Source organism: Pristiophorus japonicus, chromosome 3 (genome assembly GCF_044704955.1).
Source record: "Pristiophorus japonicus isolate sPriJap1 chromosome 3, sPriJap1.hap1, whole genome shotgun sequence".
Taxonomy (NCBI): domain Eukaryota; kingdom Metazoa; phylum Chordata; class Chondrichthyes; family Pristiophoridae; genus Pristiophorus; species Pristiophorus japonicus.
Window position 1 is genome coordinate 71214315 of NC_091979.1, and position 17380 is coordinate 71231694.

Consider the following 17380-nt stretch of genomic DNA (forward strand, 5'->3'; position numbering starts at 1 on the left):
CCATCACACAAGAGATTAATAATAAGATCTTACCAACTTAACCATTTCCAAAATGTAATTTCTTAACTGATATTGAGAAGAATTTGATCATCAAAATGAACCTGCCTTAAACGTGAAGGTGTGACTGCCACCACCCCCCGCCCCCCCCCCCGGCCCCCAGCTACCTGATGCACACTACTTAAACTGTAAGAGGGGATTAATGTAGGCTCCATGGGAAGTAATTCTCCCACATAATGTTTCATTAGAGACTGTCAAAAGCCAATTTAAAAAAACTAAAACATGGTGGATATTCCATTTAGTCTCCACTGCATTATAATGTTAGATAATTTAGTCTTGTGATAAACTATCTCAATTATGGTGTTAGTAAGAGTTAATAAAGCCAGCTTCAGTTAGTTGGGAACTCTGTTTGCTTATGAAAACTACTATGTTATGATGAAATGTCAGGAGAATGTTCTTGGAAGAAGAGAACAAAAAAAACACTGACATTAGACTTTTTTGACTTTAGGCTTCTGAATACTACGTATTTTTTTGTTAGCACAGATTAAAGATGGATTCTACTTGTTTTGTTAAAATCTAAAATGGCTGCTCAGAGACAAACAGTCAGGCTTCCAGTCACACAACTCTTTTGATATGTATGAGAGTTAAATTGTATATACTCTTATGAAATAGGTTGTCAAAATATGTAGTTCTGCTTTGTTTTTAGAAAGTGTATTCCCCTTCCCATTAGGATTAAGTGGGATATTCCTTATGAATATTTTGTGTGCATTCATCCTGGTATGACTGCAGGTTATAATTCTGATTACTGCCACGTGTTAAAACAGCCTGGCTGTTGTGGATGGAAACTGATGAGGGGCATTTCGAGAGAGATGGATATCACATGGTGTCATGCTATTGGCTAGCTTAAACATAGAATCTTAACACACAGAAAGAGGCCATTCTGCCCATTATGCCTGTGCCGGCTCTTTGAAAGAGCTATCCAATTAGTTCCGCTCCCTTGCTTTTTCCCCATAACCTTGCAATTTTTTCCTTTTCAAGTATACATCCAATTGGCTTTTGAAAGTTACTATTTTATTTGCTTCCACCACCTTTTCATGTAGTGCATTCCAGATCAGAAATTGCTGCATTAAAAAAAAAATCTCCACCCTACCCCCAGTTCTTTCGCCAATTATCTTAAATCTGTGTCCTTTGGTTACAGTCTCCCCTCGCCAATGGAAACCGTTTCTCCCTATCTACCCTATCAAAACCCTTCATAATTTTGAACCCCTCTAATAAATTTCTTTTTAACCTACTCTGCTCTAAGGAGAACAATCCCAGCATCGCTAGTCTCTCCAGATAACAAAACCAATTCCATGCCTTTACATCCTTCCTAAAGTGCAGTGTGCAGAATTGGACACAATACTCCAGCTGAGTCCTATCCAGTGATTTATAAAAGTTTAGCATAACTTCCTTTTGTACTCTATGCCTCCATTTATCCCATATGCTTTTTTAACCAACATCTTCAAGGACTTGAGTATGTGAACCGCTAGGTCATTCTGTTCCTGCACCCACTTTAAAATTGTACCAATTCGTTTATATTGCCTCCCTTCTTTCCAAAATTCATAACTTCACATTTCTTTAAATTACATAAGAAATAGGAACAGGAGTAGGCCACCTCTCCTGCTGCTGCTATCTGGGCATCTGCTGCATTTACCTGTGCCGATTTCCTTACCTGTGCCAATTTTCTTAACTCTCCATAAGGTTTTTCTGCAGAGGCCACATATACTGGCCTAAGAAGAATTGGAGTAACTCTCAGTTGGCCAAACTTCCTTAAATGGCACGGGTGGCAGGTTACGCCTCTTTGGCTGAAAAAAAAACACAACTAAAAACAATCGTAACTAACTGAGTTACGCTGATGCAAGTTGATCGGGGAAACTGTTGTTTTTTAAACTTCTGCCAAAAAAAGCGGCCTGCTCCAAAAAAACAGTGCAAATCACAGGGAAAAATTGAGCCCCTGGTTCTAGACTCTCCAGCCAGAGGAAACAACCACCCTGCATCTAGCCTGTCAAGCCTTGTAAGAATTTTGTATGTTTCAATGAGATCACCTCTCATTCTTCTAAACTCTAGAGAATATAGGCCTAGTCTGCTCAATCTCTCCTCATTGGACAACCGCCCCCATCACAGGAATCAGTCTGGTGAACCTTCGTTGCACTCCCTCTATGACAAGTATATCCTTCCTTAGGTAAGGAGACCAAAACTGTACACAATACTCCAGGTGCGGTCTCACCAGGGCCCTATATAATTGCAGTAAGACATCTTTTCTCATACTCAAATCCTCTTGTAATAAAGGCCAACATACCATTTGCTTTCTTAATTGCTTGCTGTACCTGCATGTTAACTTTGTGATTTGTGTACAAGGACACCCAGGTCCCTTTGAACACCAACATTTCTCAATCTCTCTCCATTTAAAAAAAAAAATACTCCATTTCTATTTTTCCTACCAAAGTGGATAACTTCACATTTCTCCACATAATATATAATTTGCCATGTTCTTGTCCACTCACTTAGGCTGTCTATATCCCTTTGAAGCCTCTTTGCATCCTCCTCACAACTTACATTCCCACTTATCTGCTATGTGTCTGCCCATTTCACCCATCTCAGTACATCAAAGGGTTTTAAAAAACATAAGCTATTTCTTTAAAAATGTTAAGATTCTCTTGAGAACTTGAGTCTTGAAAGAACACAGCTGATGCCCTTCAGTGAAAGGAGGGGCATTTATTATCAAAGCATTGCACTGGAGAAAGTGGAAAATGTATTTTGCTGGACTGTTTCAGCTGAAAAAAAGGGCCGAACTTAAAGGACTGTTTTATATTTATTATGCTACATAATATGTTTCTGGAAATTGAATCAAATTCATCAATAGTTTTAACTATACCAGTTGAACCCTAAGTGCAATATTTTCGATATTGAAATATTGGAAAGACAGGAGATGCATTGAGAATACCAAGTTATTTTCAGGGTGCAGTGGTGTTGCTAAATAGGGTAACCTAATCCTCGACCTAAGCCATACACTCCTGATCATAAAGAAAATGCCACGGGCTGGATTTTCCTTTTAAATCGCCCCCGCCCGATCCTGAGCGGTGTTCCGGTGGTTGCGTCTTTTTCAACCGCCGGAATGCCGCTAGTGCGCGCTCCCGCGGTTTTCGGGTGCTCCATGTCGGCGGAGCAGGCAGTGTGCAGCAGAGGAGGCCCATCGACGGGGATCTTTGGCTCCCGAATTGTGCACATGTGCAAGCGGCTGTCACATTCTGCCCCCCCCCCCCCCATGAGATGCCAGAGACTGCCAACCTGAGATCGCTGTGGGGGAGGCGGAGCGAGTGAGATCGCTGTGGGGGAGGGGGAGCGGGTGAGATCGCTGAGGGGGAGTGGGTGAGATTGCTGTGGGGGAGGGGGAGCGGGTGAGATCGCTGTGGGGGAGGGGGAGCGGGTGAGATCGCTGTGGGGGAGGGGGAGCGGGTGAGATCGCTGTGGGGGAGCGGGTGAGATCGCTGTGGGGGAGATCGCTGTGGGGGAGGGGGTGAGATCGCTGTGGGGGAGGGGGAGCGGGTGAGATCGCTGTGGGGGAGGGGGAGCGGGTGAGATCGCTGTGGGGGAGGGGGAGCGGGTGAGATCGCTGTGGGGGAGGGGGAGCGGGTGAGATCGCTGTGGGGGAGGGGGAGCGGGTGAGATTGCTGTGGGGGAGGGGGAGCGGGTGAGATTGCTGTGGGGGAGGGGGAGCGGGTGAGATCGCTGTGGGGGAGGGGGAGCGGGTGAGATCGCTGTGGGGGAGGGGGAGCGGGTGAGATCGCTGTGGGGGAGCGGGTGAGATCGCTGTGGGGGAGGGGGAGCGGGTGAGATCGCTGTGGGGGAGCGGGTGAGATCGCTGTGGGGGAGGGGGAGCGGGTGAGATCGCTGTGGGGACGGGGGAGCGGGTGAGATCGCTGTGGGGGAGGGGGAGCGGGTGAGATCGCTGTGGGGGAGGGGGAGCGGGTGAGATTGCTGTGGGAGGAGTGGGGGGGGGGAAGAGTGAGATCGCCGTGTGGGGGTGGGTGGGTGACGAGAGGTCGCCGTGGCGGAGGGGGGGGACGTAGAGAGATTGCTTGGGGGGGGGGGGGAGTGTGAGATCCTTGGTGGCGGGGGGGGGAGGGGGGGGGGTGAGAGAGAGACCGTGGGGGGGGGGGAGGGGGGCGCGAGTATGACTAAATGACTAATGTGATTGAGACTAGTGAGAGAGAGGTTAAAGGAATAAATAAGGCTTTCAGACCATTTATATTATTGCCTAACACTAGAAAATACCACAATCCATTTAAAAATACATTAAACTGTGGCGAACTATAAAGATCTGTATAATATCAAACAAAACTGTCAGATCTGTGTCCATACCACCCACTTAAGATCTACAAGATCCAGTAAGACCTGCTTTTTCAGGACTGTATTAAGGTCCGGTGGTAAACGGATCTTAATGTTGAAACTTCCATTTTGGGCGGTAATATATAGGCAGACAGTATCGAATACCACCCGGCAGTACTGACCGGAATTTACCGCCAAGTGATAAACGGGCAATTTGAGAGGAAACTCTAGCCCATGAAACCATTGAAAGGGAAATGGTACTTTAAAAAAAATCTTTACCATAATGCACACTTTGTAAAACAGCTAAAGGGCTTGAGATGCTCTTCCTTATCTTCAAGTAACATAATAGCATCAATGAATTTCTGAGACAAGAATTAGAGGTTTTAGAATAAGAGTAGAAAATGACTGTTGAGGTAACTAGTAATGAGCAGAAAGCATCATGGGTTAACGAGTATAGAGAGTACCGCATGTATCTAAAATATCTCAACAGAACAGACAGGCACTTCACTGCAGACATTTCATCAGGGCAATAATAAGTCGTACCTCTGGACCGGCTAGCTGGAACCAAGACAAAATAAGGTGTAAGAACAGGATTTGTCTGTTGTTAACCACACAATAAGCTTGAGAGTGAATAATAGAATAAATCCAATTATAATGTATGATTTTAATACTATAAGAGCTAGCATAATTAACAAAGAAAGCTAGCTATAAATACGTGGAATACTTGGCTGAGACTTCAATAGTGAAAAGGTTAAAGTCAGATCATTGAAGAGCTGTCCTGGAAGATTGACTGCAGCTGAGGCCTAACGAATGTACTGTACAGAGATACCTTGAAGAGATAATGGATGAGGCCTACTGTCCACTACCTGTAAGTAGTGTGGACGCATATCACTTGTGTATTTACTATGATTGATGTATCAGTATGAGATACAGGGTAAGGAAGGGGATAGACAATCTGCTAATCTTGTATTTCTTAATAAAGTGTTAAAGGTGCTGGCGTTAGTCTCTCCAAAGCCAAAGATCTGACTAGGACAACTGGAAAAGGTACTGTATTTAGGAAGGGAAAAATGTCAGAGGGTTGAGAATATGAAGTCCACTATATTAGATTTGATAAAGGGAAAGTATGACCCAGGAATTGCTAAAAATCTATGTACAATTCAAAAGTCCTACTGTAAGTTCTGCATTTTGTTAATGCCATCTTATTTAGCATGCAATATACTATCCTGCCAGCAAAACGTTTCTTGCTGTCAAAGTCACGATGCAGGCTTACAAGCATTTCTGAATTGGCTACAGATGGACTGAGTCATAGAACACACATCACACCCACATTTCCTTTCCGGTGCAGCTACTTCAGAAGAAAAAGTGTGCTGATTTCCTGTGCAATGGAAACGGCTACAAAAATGATCAATATCTGATTGAGTTTACAAGCTTCATTTAAACCGTAAATTCACAATCTCTACTAAATTTAGGAAAAATAGCAAAATGTTCCTGATGATCAAACTCAACTCGCCCATCTGGAAAGGAAGTGGCTGAGAGTTGAAACTATGGGCCCAAGTTTCCACAAGAAAAGAAACGGGCGCCCCTCCGAGCTGGGCGCCCGTTTTTCGCGCCTAAAACGGCGCCTAAAAAAATCCTCGGTCGTCTGCACCTACTTACAGGTCCTCTGGCCCTTGGCGCAGTCAGCACGAGCTGTGGGGGGGGCGGAGCCAGGTCCTGGCGCTGAAAACAGTGCCAGGACCTCTGCACATGCGCGCTACAGTCGGCACGCAAGTGCAGTCGCTCCAGGCGCCGAACTGTGTGGGAGGGGCCCGAAGCACGCAGCCCCTAGCCCTGGCCCAATGGCCTCACTGGGACTCCTCCCACGGCCAGCTCCTGCTCCCCGCCTGACCAGACCCGACACTCGCTCCCCCCACCCCCCCCGCCGCCGACTAGACCCGACACGACCCGACACCCGCTCCGACCCGACACCCGCTCCCCCCCCCACCGAGACCCGACACCCGCTCCCCCCCCGCCCCGAGACCCGCTCCCCCCGCACCGACCCGAGACCCGACACCCGCTCCCCCCCCCCCCAACTGACCCAACCCGCGCTCCTGTTCCCCGACCCGACGCCCCCCCCTCTCTCTCCCTCTCCCTCTCCCTCTCCCTCTCCCTCTCCCCCTCTCCCTCTCCCTCTCCCTCTCCCTCTCCCTCTCTCCCTCTCCCTCTCCCTCTCCCCCTCTCCCTCTCCCTCTCCCTCTCCCTCTCCCTCTCCCTCTCCCTCTCCCTCTCCCTCTCCCTCTCCCTCTCCCTCTCCCTCTCCCTCTCCCTCTCCCCCTCCCTCTCCCCCTCTCTCCCTCTCTCCCTCGCCTCTCTCTCTCTCTCTCTCCCCCTCCCCTCTCCCCCCCTCTCTCTTCCTCTCCCCCCCTCTCTTTCCCCCTCTCTCTCTCTCTCTCTCACGAACGGCTGCAGAATTCTCCCTGGCTGAAGCACTTTCACACAGGTAGGAAGATGGTTTATTTAATCTTTTTGTGGCTTATAAATGTTTATTCAGGTTGGATTTATTTGTATAATATTTGTAGAAGTATAAATAAGGATTTATTGTCGAATTTAATGAGTTCCCTTCCCCCCCACCTCGTTCTGGATGCCTAATTTGTAACCTGTGCCTGATTTTTTAATGTGTCGAACAGGTTTTTTCAGTTCTACAAAAATCTTCACTGGCTCCATTCTACTTTAGTTTGGAGTACATTTTCACTGTGGAAACTTTCAAATCAGGCGTCAGTGGCCGGACACGCCCCCTTTTGAAGAAAAAATTCTGTTCTAAACTAGAACTGTTCTACCTGACTAGAACTGCAGAAAAAAAAATGTGGAGAATTGCGATTTCTAAAATAGTCCGTTCTCCAACAGTTGCTCCTAAAAATCAGGTGCGAATCATGTGGAAACTTGGGCCCAAAGTGCTAATTGTTTGTGCTGGAGTACATTCCTCGAAGCAAATACAGTTCAATGAAGTACAAAGAACTATGATGTGGTACTTGAAACACAGAGGGCTGATTATTACATCAAGTCTTTTGAGCTTCGGTCCCAAAATATTGATTCACTTTTGCAACTGCTTTAATGCATCTTCTACAGGCTACAGTTCTGAATACAACATGTTCTTTTATTGAAGGTACTGATTATTTAAAAACTGAATAGCTCAGAATCTGATATTGCTACAGGTAAGGGAAGTAGTTTCATGTGAGCACTCTGCCAGGCAGATGTAGAACAATGAGTATGAATTTTTCAAAAGATCAGGGTTTTTAAAGGTCAAACTAGAAATTGTATAGATGTCCATTAGGCAGTTTTTATGGACATGGCATGCATGATCCACTGACCATTGTAAGTGAATCTTGTTGCAACCTCTAGTCTTGCCCTCACCATGGTCAGAACATCCACTAGCATCACATTGATACTTAAAATGAAAAACACTAATTTCATGAGTCAACAGATTAAGTGTAGAATTATTTTAGTTTAAAAATTACATTTCCCTTCTTCCATTCTACATCTCCAATGGGAACTAAAATGCTGGTATGTACCTCTAAGAGGAACAGGATGTCTGAAAGGGGGACTTTTTGTAAATCCTCAGTCCTAGTCTGTTCTTAGCTTTACAACATACTTTTTTTTCTTTTTTCACCAACTTTCTGCTCTTCATGCTGTGGCATGTTTTCTTCAGAACTAGGCACCCTCTAGTATGTTGGCTAAATGGGTGTTATTTGACTGAACCAAGACAAGAGAGTGTCAGCAAGCTATTTATTTACTGAGAAAGGCAGGGCAATTGCAGCCAAGCCCAATCCTGTATTCAGTGGCGTTCATACTCGTGCATTTCTCAGTATTCGAATCTCCAGCTCAGATACTGAGGTTAATTGTAGCACAGCTACTGCTTTCTGAGCTGAGATCAGAGAACTTGTTACAAACTGCGGATAAAGCCTGGAAACTACTTGCTTGTATGACTACAAGCTGAACAATTGGTGGAACCCTGCAGTGTACTTTTAAAATGCAACTTTAATGCAGTCTATTGCAGAAATTCATAATGCAATTCATAATTTTCAGAGGTACTTCAAAGAAAACCTACATCAAGCTCATTTTTATAATTCAAACATATTAAATAGCAATTTCCAGTTTCTGAGAGTTCAACAGCTAATGAAATTGAAAGCGCTGTTAATAATGGAACAGGATGCTTTCATTCAGGTGTACTTCTGTAGTGTGATCTTCAGATAATTGTTGTGACCTCCATTTTACAAATTATGCAAGTTTTCAGATTTATCTGATTTACTGTCTCTGCCATAGCCCACCTGTCTGCCATCAAATATAAGATTTGAATGGCTATATGCTCCTGATTTAAAAATAATTGAATTCAGCAAGATCTTTACAGTCCTTTCAGATGTAAATAGAATCCTGATTCATGGAATTTGTCAAATTTGCAGAATTAAAATAAAAAGTAGACCGATACAATAACTTAAGAACGAAGAAACTTGTGTTATTAGCAACTTGTCATTACCTCAGACCATAAAAAGCACTTTACATCCAATAAATTATTTTTTTACACTGCAGCCTCTGTAGTGTAGATAATTGCAGCAGCCAATCTGCATGCAGCAAGGCCCACAAATAACACAATTAAATTAATAACTACTCAATCTGTGTTTCTTTTTGTGTCCTGTTGGTTGAGGGAGGAATGTTGGCCCAGATACCACCACCACCATAGGCAGTCCCTCGGAATCGAGGAAGACATGCTTCCACTCCCAAAGTGAGTTCTTTGATGGCTGAACAGTCCGATATGAGAGCCACAGACCCTGTTACAGGTGGGACAGACATTCGTCGAGGTAAGGGATCGGTGGGGCTGGTTTTCCACGCGCTCCTTCCGCTGCCTGCGCTTGGCCCCCTCATGCTCTTTGCACCGAGACTCAAAGAGCTCAACGCCCTTCCGGATGGACTTTCCCCACCTCGGGTGGTCTGCGGCCAGGGTCTCCCAGGTATCAGTGGTGATGTCGTACTTTACCAGGGAGGCTTTGAGGGTGTCCTTATAATGTTTCTGCTGTCCTTTGGCTCATTTACCATGAAGGAGCTCCGCATAAAGTATTTGCTTAGGGAGTCTCGCATCTGGCATGCGTACTATGTGGCCTGCCCAGCGAAGCTGATCGAGTGTGGTCAGTGCTTCAATACTGGGGATGTTAGCCTGCTCGAGGACACTGATGTTGGTGCGCCTGTCCTCCCAGGGGATTTGCAGGATCTTGTGGAGACATCGTTGGTGAGGAGAGACTGGATCGACTGGGCCTGTATTCACTGGAGTTTAGAAGGATGAGAGGGGATCTCATAGAAACATATAAAATTCTGACAGGACTGGACAGGTTAGATGCAGGAAGAATGTTCCCAGTGTTGGGGAAATCCAGAACCAGGGGACACAGTCTAAGGATAAGGGGTAAGAGTTGTTAACCTGTGGAGTTCCCTACCACAGAGAGTTATTGATGCCAGTTCGTTGGATATATTCAGGAGGGAGTTAGATGTGGCCCTTATGGCTAAAGGGATCAAGGGGTATGGAGAGAAAGCAGGAAAGGGGTACTGAGGTGAAAGATCAACCATGATCTTATTGAATGGTGGTGCAGGCTCGAAGGGCTGAATGGCCTACTCCTGCACCTATTTTCTATGTTTTTATATCACCAGTGACTTGAGGTGCCTTCTATACATCGTCCATATCTCAGATCCATACAGGAAGGCGGGTATTACTACAGCCCTGTAGACCATGAGTTTGGTGGTAGATTTGAGGGCCTGTTCTTCAAACACTCTTCCTCAGACGGTCGAAGGCTGCGCTGGTGCACTGGAGGCGGTGCTGAATCTCCGCATCAATATCTGCCCTTGTTGACGAGGCTCCTGAGATATGGGAAATGGTCCACGTTGTTCAGGGCCGCGCCAGAATAGACCATTTGGCCCCTCGACCCTGCTCTGCCATTCAATAAGATCATGGTTGATCTGATCTTGGCCTCAACTCCACTTACCCGCCTGGTCCCCATAACCCTTGACTCCCTTATCATTCAAAAAGCTGTCTCTCTCCGCATTAAATATATTCAGTGGCCCAGCCTCCACAGCTCTGTGGGGCAGAGAATTCCAAAGATTCATGATCCTCTGAGGAGAAATTCCTCCTCATTTCCATTTTAAATGCGCGACCCCTTATTCTGAAACTATGCTCCCTAGTTCTAGATTTCCTCACGAGAGGAAACATCCTCTCTGCATCTACCTTGTCGAGCCCCCCTCAGAATCTTACACGTTTCAATAAGATCACCTCACATCCAAACTCGAATGAGTATAGGCCCAACCTGCTCAACCTTTCTTCATAAGACTATCTCAGGAATCAACCCTGTGAACTTTCTCTGAACTGCCTCCAATGCAAATATATCCCTCCTTAAATAAGGGGACCAAAATTGTATGCAGTACTCCAGGTGTGGTCTCAGTTAGCAGGACTCCCCTGCTTTTATACTCCATCCCCCTTGCAATAAAGGCCAAAGCCTTCCTAATTTGCCTTCTAACAGACAGACACGGGCCTTTATTTAATATCTCACCTGAAAGATGGTATCTCCTTAAGTGCAACACTCCCTCACTACAACACTGTTGGCTTTGATGGTGTTCAAGTCCAAGAGTGTAGTAATGATATTAACATCATAGAAGTATCATAATTCTGTTTCTTCCTTGCTCTTTTGTGTAATGCATATTGTGTATGTAAAAGATGAAGAGATGGTAACTTGGAATGATTTTTGGTTTATAAAGTTCCTGAGAGCCTCGGGCAAATATCTTGCTCAGTTCAGATATTGTAGAAACTGGGTGTGTCTGTCGTGACACAAAATTGCAATAGCTTGAAAGGTCGACATTTTAGAGCAAAACTGATCATCTGTAAACTTAATCTTTTTGTTATAAAATATATGGTATTTTTTACATTCATGATCTGATACTCAATGTAGTTTCCCATAGAGATAGCTACTGTTTAGCTATTTTTCTGCTAAGCTTTTTAGTCTTTTCTGGATACTTTTTTGTCAGAAATGTCACTGAGCATATGTAGAGCAAGTGGTCTTGGAACAGTGCCTGTAAAATTTATATGCTGTTTAGGTCCATAATGTGGTTGAAAATTAAACTGATTTTCATTATAACTATTTAATGGAAGTTAAATCTCAGGCTGTCCGCCTATTCAGGGGAAACTGTCCTGGGCTGACCAGTTCAGCTCATATACCATGATATTAAAATCAGTTCTATTAACAAAACTACTCAAATATCAGGAATAGTTTTATTACTGTAATATCTCAAAACTACTGAAATACAATTTATTTTAAAGTAAATATCAATCCTGCTATCACTACCTCCCTCTCATCCCGTTCTTTATTTGTTCGGTTTTTATTGAAATCAATTTTTTCTTTTTTCTACCTATAATGATCTGTCCCATACTTTCTAACTTTTTCTCAATTTTAAGCTTTTAGAAACTGGTTTTCCAACTTGCTGCCACCCTCCATTTTGGAGATGAAAATAATTTAAAATGTTGCAATTGGCTGAAAGACTTTAAAGGTTAGTTTTGCACTCATCAAAAATAATAACAATGTAAAAATTGATCTGACTGCGTCATGAATGTAACCAGGTCAATCTTTTCCATGTTTATACATTAAAACCCAGACTGGCTGCTAATAGCAACAGACGTAATCCAACAGTGTACAGTGGTGTAAACTCATGCACAGCACCTGGTTTAAATGTTGAATGTACTTACACTTGCATCTCTGAGGGGGGAAAGTGCCAGTTCCTCCCTAGCTTAATTAAATGCATCCTTTCTCCTTGGATCTGTTTTGATGATGTCAAGTAATCTGCCGATTGATGAACTTCATTCACTGCCCACCAAAATTTAAGTGGCGGAAAGTTCAGTAATTTGCATTTGTTGCAATGTATGCATTATTTTTTATTAATAATAGAAGAGAATTATTTTCAAGTTCTTTAGGTGGGGCAAAAACTTAAGATCGCAAAGTAACCTTGCTGATCAGTTCCAGTGCAACATGCCAAGCACAGGTTTGGTTTCTTCGTAGCTTTCAAATGTCCCCAGCAAGAGGACCAATTTATCAAATATATTTAAATACAAGGGTTATATATTTGTTAGTGGTCTATTTCAAAATAAATTATTTTAAATCAAAAAAATGATTCACTCCTAATCTGCAGTACTTGATAGTTCTCCATTGGTGTATTTTGATTTATGCAAATCTACTTTTCAACACTTGAGTGCAAGTAATTTAATCAAGGAGGTACTGATGCCCTTTTTATATTACAACCCTGTTGCTGCTGGAAGAGTGGAGAACAGTCTTGAGTGGCTTTCAAAGGCTTCCCTAAAAGCAGTAGTGCACTCAGTGGCAAATGTAAGCAGTTATTATTTTTTCTGGTCATGGGCCAGTCTTGGAGCACAAGTTGCTTCTGTGTGCTAGAATTATATTTTCACAGTATAAGCCTTATACAGACCATCACCAGTCATCAGACAAGGTCCACAGCCAGAACCGTGATCATTATCATGACTTTTAAACAACCACATATGCCAAAGATTGCACACATGCATTGTTTCTCCGCTGTAGAATCCACTGCAGTGTAAATATGGTGGATTCCACAGCACTGGGTGTTTCAGAGTTAGTTCAAGGGCTTGGTAAAATAAAGACAGCATAAAATTAACTGTGAAGGAGCTGAGTAAATGTTATCATGCAATAGCACCAATGAAACATCCTGGGTTAATCAATTTAATTCAGCTTCCATTCAGTAACCCTTAAGAATGCAGGAATATATAGGAACTGGAAAATGCTATCAGGTTCTAAACCAATTCAAGAGATTAATATAAATTATTAAAAAATCGCAAGGCTCCAAGAATCCCCTGATACGCTCTTAACCTCTCTCCAGCCTGAAAAATTGCCATTTATGACTACTCTCTTTACTTGAGGACTACTTGTGGAGCATGCACAACATCATCAGAAAAGGAGGGTTAAAACAAGTTCAGCAGTTTGGCTGTATTGGATTTACATAAGATAAGAAACCTTGGAACAGAAAAAGGTTGATAAGACTATTGGAGTCCATTCCTTTCAGTTTACCATGCACAACTACTGTCATAGTTTCTAACTAACCCATAACAAAATTCTTAACAAAAGTCATTTATGCCAGTTAAAACATCCATATAGGCGCTGTGTTACAAGTTTAGAGTCTCTTAGATAATACAGTGCTGGCCACTGCTATAATATGTAAAAAGTATGTTGTTTTTTAAAAAAAAAAAAGGTCTTGCATTTAGTGGTTTATCCGTACGATCTATAGTATTCCCTTGTGATCTGAATTGGATATTTGTCTGTTGCACATGTGCTGCTTCAATCTCCTCAAAGGCAGACCAATGAAACACTTGGTAAGATAAAACCTGATACTGTTCAAATTGTTAACTGCTTTATTTCACAGCATATGAACGTACAGAGCAACAGTAATAACTTGATTCAAAAACAAAATATTGCAGATGCTGGAATTTGGAATAAAAACAGAAAATGCTGGAAATCTCAGCAGGTTAGGCAGGAAGCAGAGTTAATGTTTCGGGTCGATGACCCTTTGTCAGAACGGAGGGGAAGAAAGAACAAAAGGGAAGGTCTGTGATAGGTTGGAAGACAAGAGATTAGAGAGACAAAAGGGATGATGGCGCAAATTCAAATGGTAATGCCAGGAGTAGAAATAACTTGATCCATTATTTAAATCAGTGTAACTGGTCTTGATATAATGATACAAAATAATGAATAAGCTAAAATTCTTGTCCCTCCCTCCCCCCCCCCCCCCCCCCCACCCATTTGCAAATCATCTTGCTTGGCTTAAACCAATAATGGCCCAGAAATTGCTGTCGGAGGCTTCTGACTGCAAAAGTTTCTACGAAAGTACCTGGAGGTTCGGAGGTTTGCAGTCCGGGCCTTTATATCAAGGTGTTCATAGATGCACGTGTATCCAGGAGCGTAAGGGATTCATGCGCACCACTGGGATCACGTGGGCCGGCCCAACCTACCAGAGTAGGGGGATCCCCATTCATTCTTATGTGAATTCCGTATATGAATGAATGTAATACAGGTTGAACCTCCCTTATCCGGAACACTTGGGACCTGGCCTGTTCTAGATAAGGGATTTTTCTGGATGAGGGGTGGTCATGTTAAATTGGATGGTACAGGTACTGAGCAAGGGGATATTGGGGCTGGGAGTGCGTCAGAGAGGGGGTGGAGGGGGGGAGGATCGTGGAATCAGGCCAGCGATTGCAGGAGTTGGCAACGAGGAAGGACTTCAATTTGTTCATGTCAGTGTTCTGTGCACGTGCTACCCGGTGGCCAGGAATGGTTCTGGACGAAGGGATGGTTCTGGATAAGGGAGGTTCAACCTGTATCCACCAAAACACAGAAGCCCTGAAAATAACTTTAAAAAACCCATCACATATTTCAAATTAATAAAAATGGAATTTAATTAATTATTGAAAGCGCAAATTTAATTTTTTGAAAAATAAATTACATTTTACAGCTCTAAAAATAAACTTACCTTATTTAACAGGATTTAAAAATGTTAAATTAATTTTTTAATGTATTTTTCTGTACTTTAAAAGTCTTGCGCTGATAAAAGCAGGCGTTATGCCTGTTTTTTTTTTTTCAGTCGTAAGAATTTGAAGGTCATTTGCTGGGCAGGAGTTGGGCAAATAGCCCAACTCTGCCCGCGGAGACCCTTTAGTTTCGGATGCGTGCAAGACTGATCGCAAGTTCCGGGTTTAGGTGCATGCGCTTTGCATACCTAAACCCGGAACTGGCGGGGACCCCATGGGCACGTGCGCACTTCCTCCGCCCCCCCGGGAAGCGCAATTTCAGGCCCATTGTATAACTGCACCCTTACATTCTAACCTCCTTAACAGCCTTTGCTGGGTTTGACCATTTCTGCCACATTCTGTTTTAAAGAACTCAACTGAATGCCTGTGCTTCTCTCTGTCTCTGTTTTTGTATGTTAGCAACCAACACGGTACGTGTGAAGTAGCTTGTCGAGATAGGTTAACAAATTCAATCTATTGGGAAATAACATTGAAGTTTGATTTATTAGCATTTTAACCATCTACCATCCTTGCTTTATTTTTAATCTTTTTTTTCTTTATTCATTCATGGGATGTGGGCGTCACTGGCAAGGCCAGCATTTATGGCCCATCAGTAATTGGCCTCTGGTTTACCAGTCCAGTAACATAACCACTATGCTACCGTTCCATTGTGACGACGAGGATTTTAAACACAAAATCTATAAGTAGCTTTTTTGAAATCCTTTCTGCAGAAAAAGGATTTTAAAAAAAAAAATCTGTCATACCAAACAAATGCTTGCTCCACATATTGTCATGTACAGAATAGCATGCTACAGTGTTCCATAACTATTTAATGATTTGTATCTCTATCTATATAACTTTCAGTCCCACTTTCTGCCACACAATCATTGGAGGATAAATTAATTATGGGATGGTGCTGGAGGTGGCAGTGAAATTTTCTCGGCTCTCTGATAGATTGCTATTTTTTGACTATGCATTCAGTTGCTGTAGCTGTACTTTAAGATGTGAATGTTTTTAATCTTGCAAGTTAATACAGAAAATGGTTTCACTCAATGTAAATCATTTAAGCAGTAAATTATAATCCGTTTTAGTTCTTCAAAGGTTGAATTTATGTACTATTCCATTTGAGTGTGTGATTCACAATTTTGACCACTCGTTCATGGTTGACAATGTAAGGAGTGATGTACCTGTGGTCATTTTTAAAACTTAGGTTTTGATATACATCAGCAATCCTGACTATGAAAGTTATGCACAAATGTGCCGTAAGTCTAAATATTTGAATTGAGAAGAATTATTGGCAGGCTGTTCCTTTAGCTATTCAACACTTACCTTTTTCAATGGGATAAGATTACATCAGATTTTTTAATTGTCTATAGGTTGTAAATAGTGAGACCAATTTTGTTTTTTTTCTCCCCTCTGCCATATTGAAATGGAATGGTTTTAATATCAAAAATTAACAATGTTGATATGAAGAGCAGGTCACTCAGTTTCTATAAAGAGAAAATACAGGTTATTGATGCTTTGAATTCTTTCTTTTGAATTCTTTTACAACATTTGCAATTTATAAATATTTTATTCATGTCAACTATTATATTCAAAAGCCGAAGTTTGTCATTTTACCTCCATTATTTAAGTGCCATAAATTCTTAATGCAAGTAGAGGTTCGACCTCCCAAATCCAGCAACCTCGGAACCGAGGCCAAGCCGGTTTTCGTGTTTTTCCGGACTTCGTAACGTCATTCTGACGTGTTTCTGGACGTCAGAAAGGGGGGGGGGGGGGCAAGATGGGGTGCTCACCGAGGACGTGTTCGGGCGCCCCCCGCCGCCACCGAGGACGTGTTCGGACGGGGCCCCCCACCGCCATGGAGGAGTTCCTTGTCTGGCCTGAGGTAGGTAGGGTCGGGCAGCCGAGGTAAAGAGGAGGGAGGGGGGCCGGGGCGAAGTCGTGACAGGCGAAGTCTGGCTGGGCGAAGTTGGTTCGCCGAGGCGGGGGGTATCCGAATATCGGAACATTTTCCCATTTCCGGACGACCCTGCCACGGTGTCCGGATTCGGGAACATTCTGAATTCCGGAACTCTGGATTTTGGAGGTCGAACCTGTATAATTTCTTTCGTAATACTACACTACTATCCTGGATGACAGTTTTTTACTAGTTTTACTTTTATATGATTTATCTTCAACTAATTTTGCATTTGTGCTTTAATCTTTCCAAAAGGCCTAAATGGAATATTAGTGCAAAGTGTATAAGGGTTTGAAAGCTATACTCAAAGCATGCTAGAAGCTATATTTCAAGTAGGTTTTCAAGAAGATTGCTAATCAGGGAAATTCTGGCTTCGGCTGTATGATGTATATATGCATTAGATACATCTTTATACAAAACGTAAGTTTAAAAAGAAAGAAATACAATCATCTAAGTGGTGTAAA

General features: G+C 43.0%; 1 protein-coding gene across 1 annotated transcript in view; it reads left to right on the top strand.

Annotated features, from left to right (window-relative positions):
* LOC139259757 (actin-related protein 3) overlaps nucleotides 1-17380 on the top strand; it is an 86476-nt gene that overhangs the window by 29613 nt on the left and 39483 nt on the right. The gene's annotated exons all lie outside the window — the stretch shown is intronic.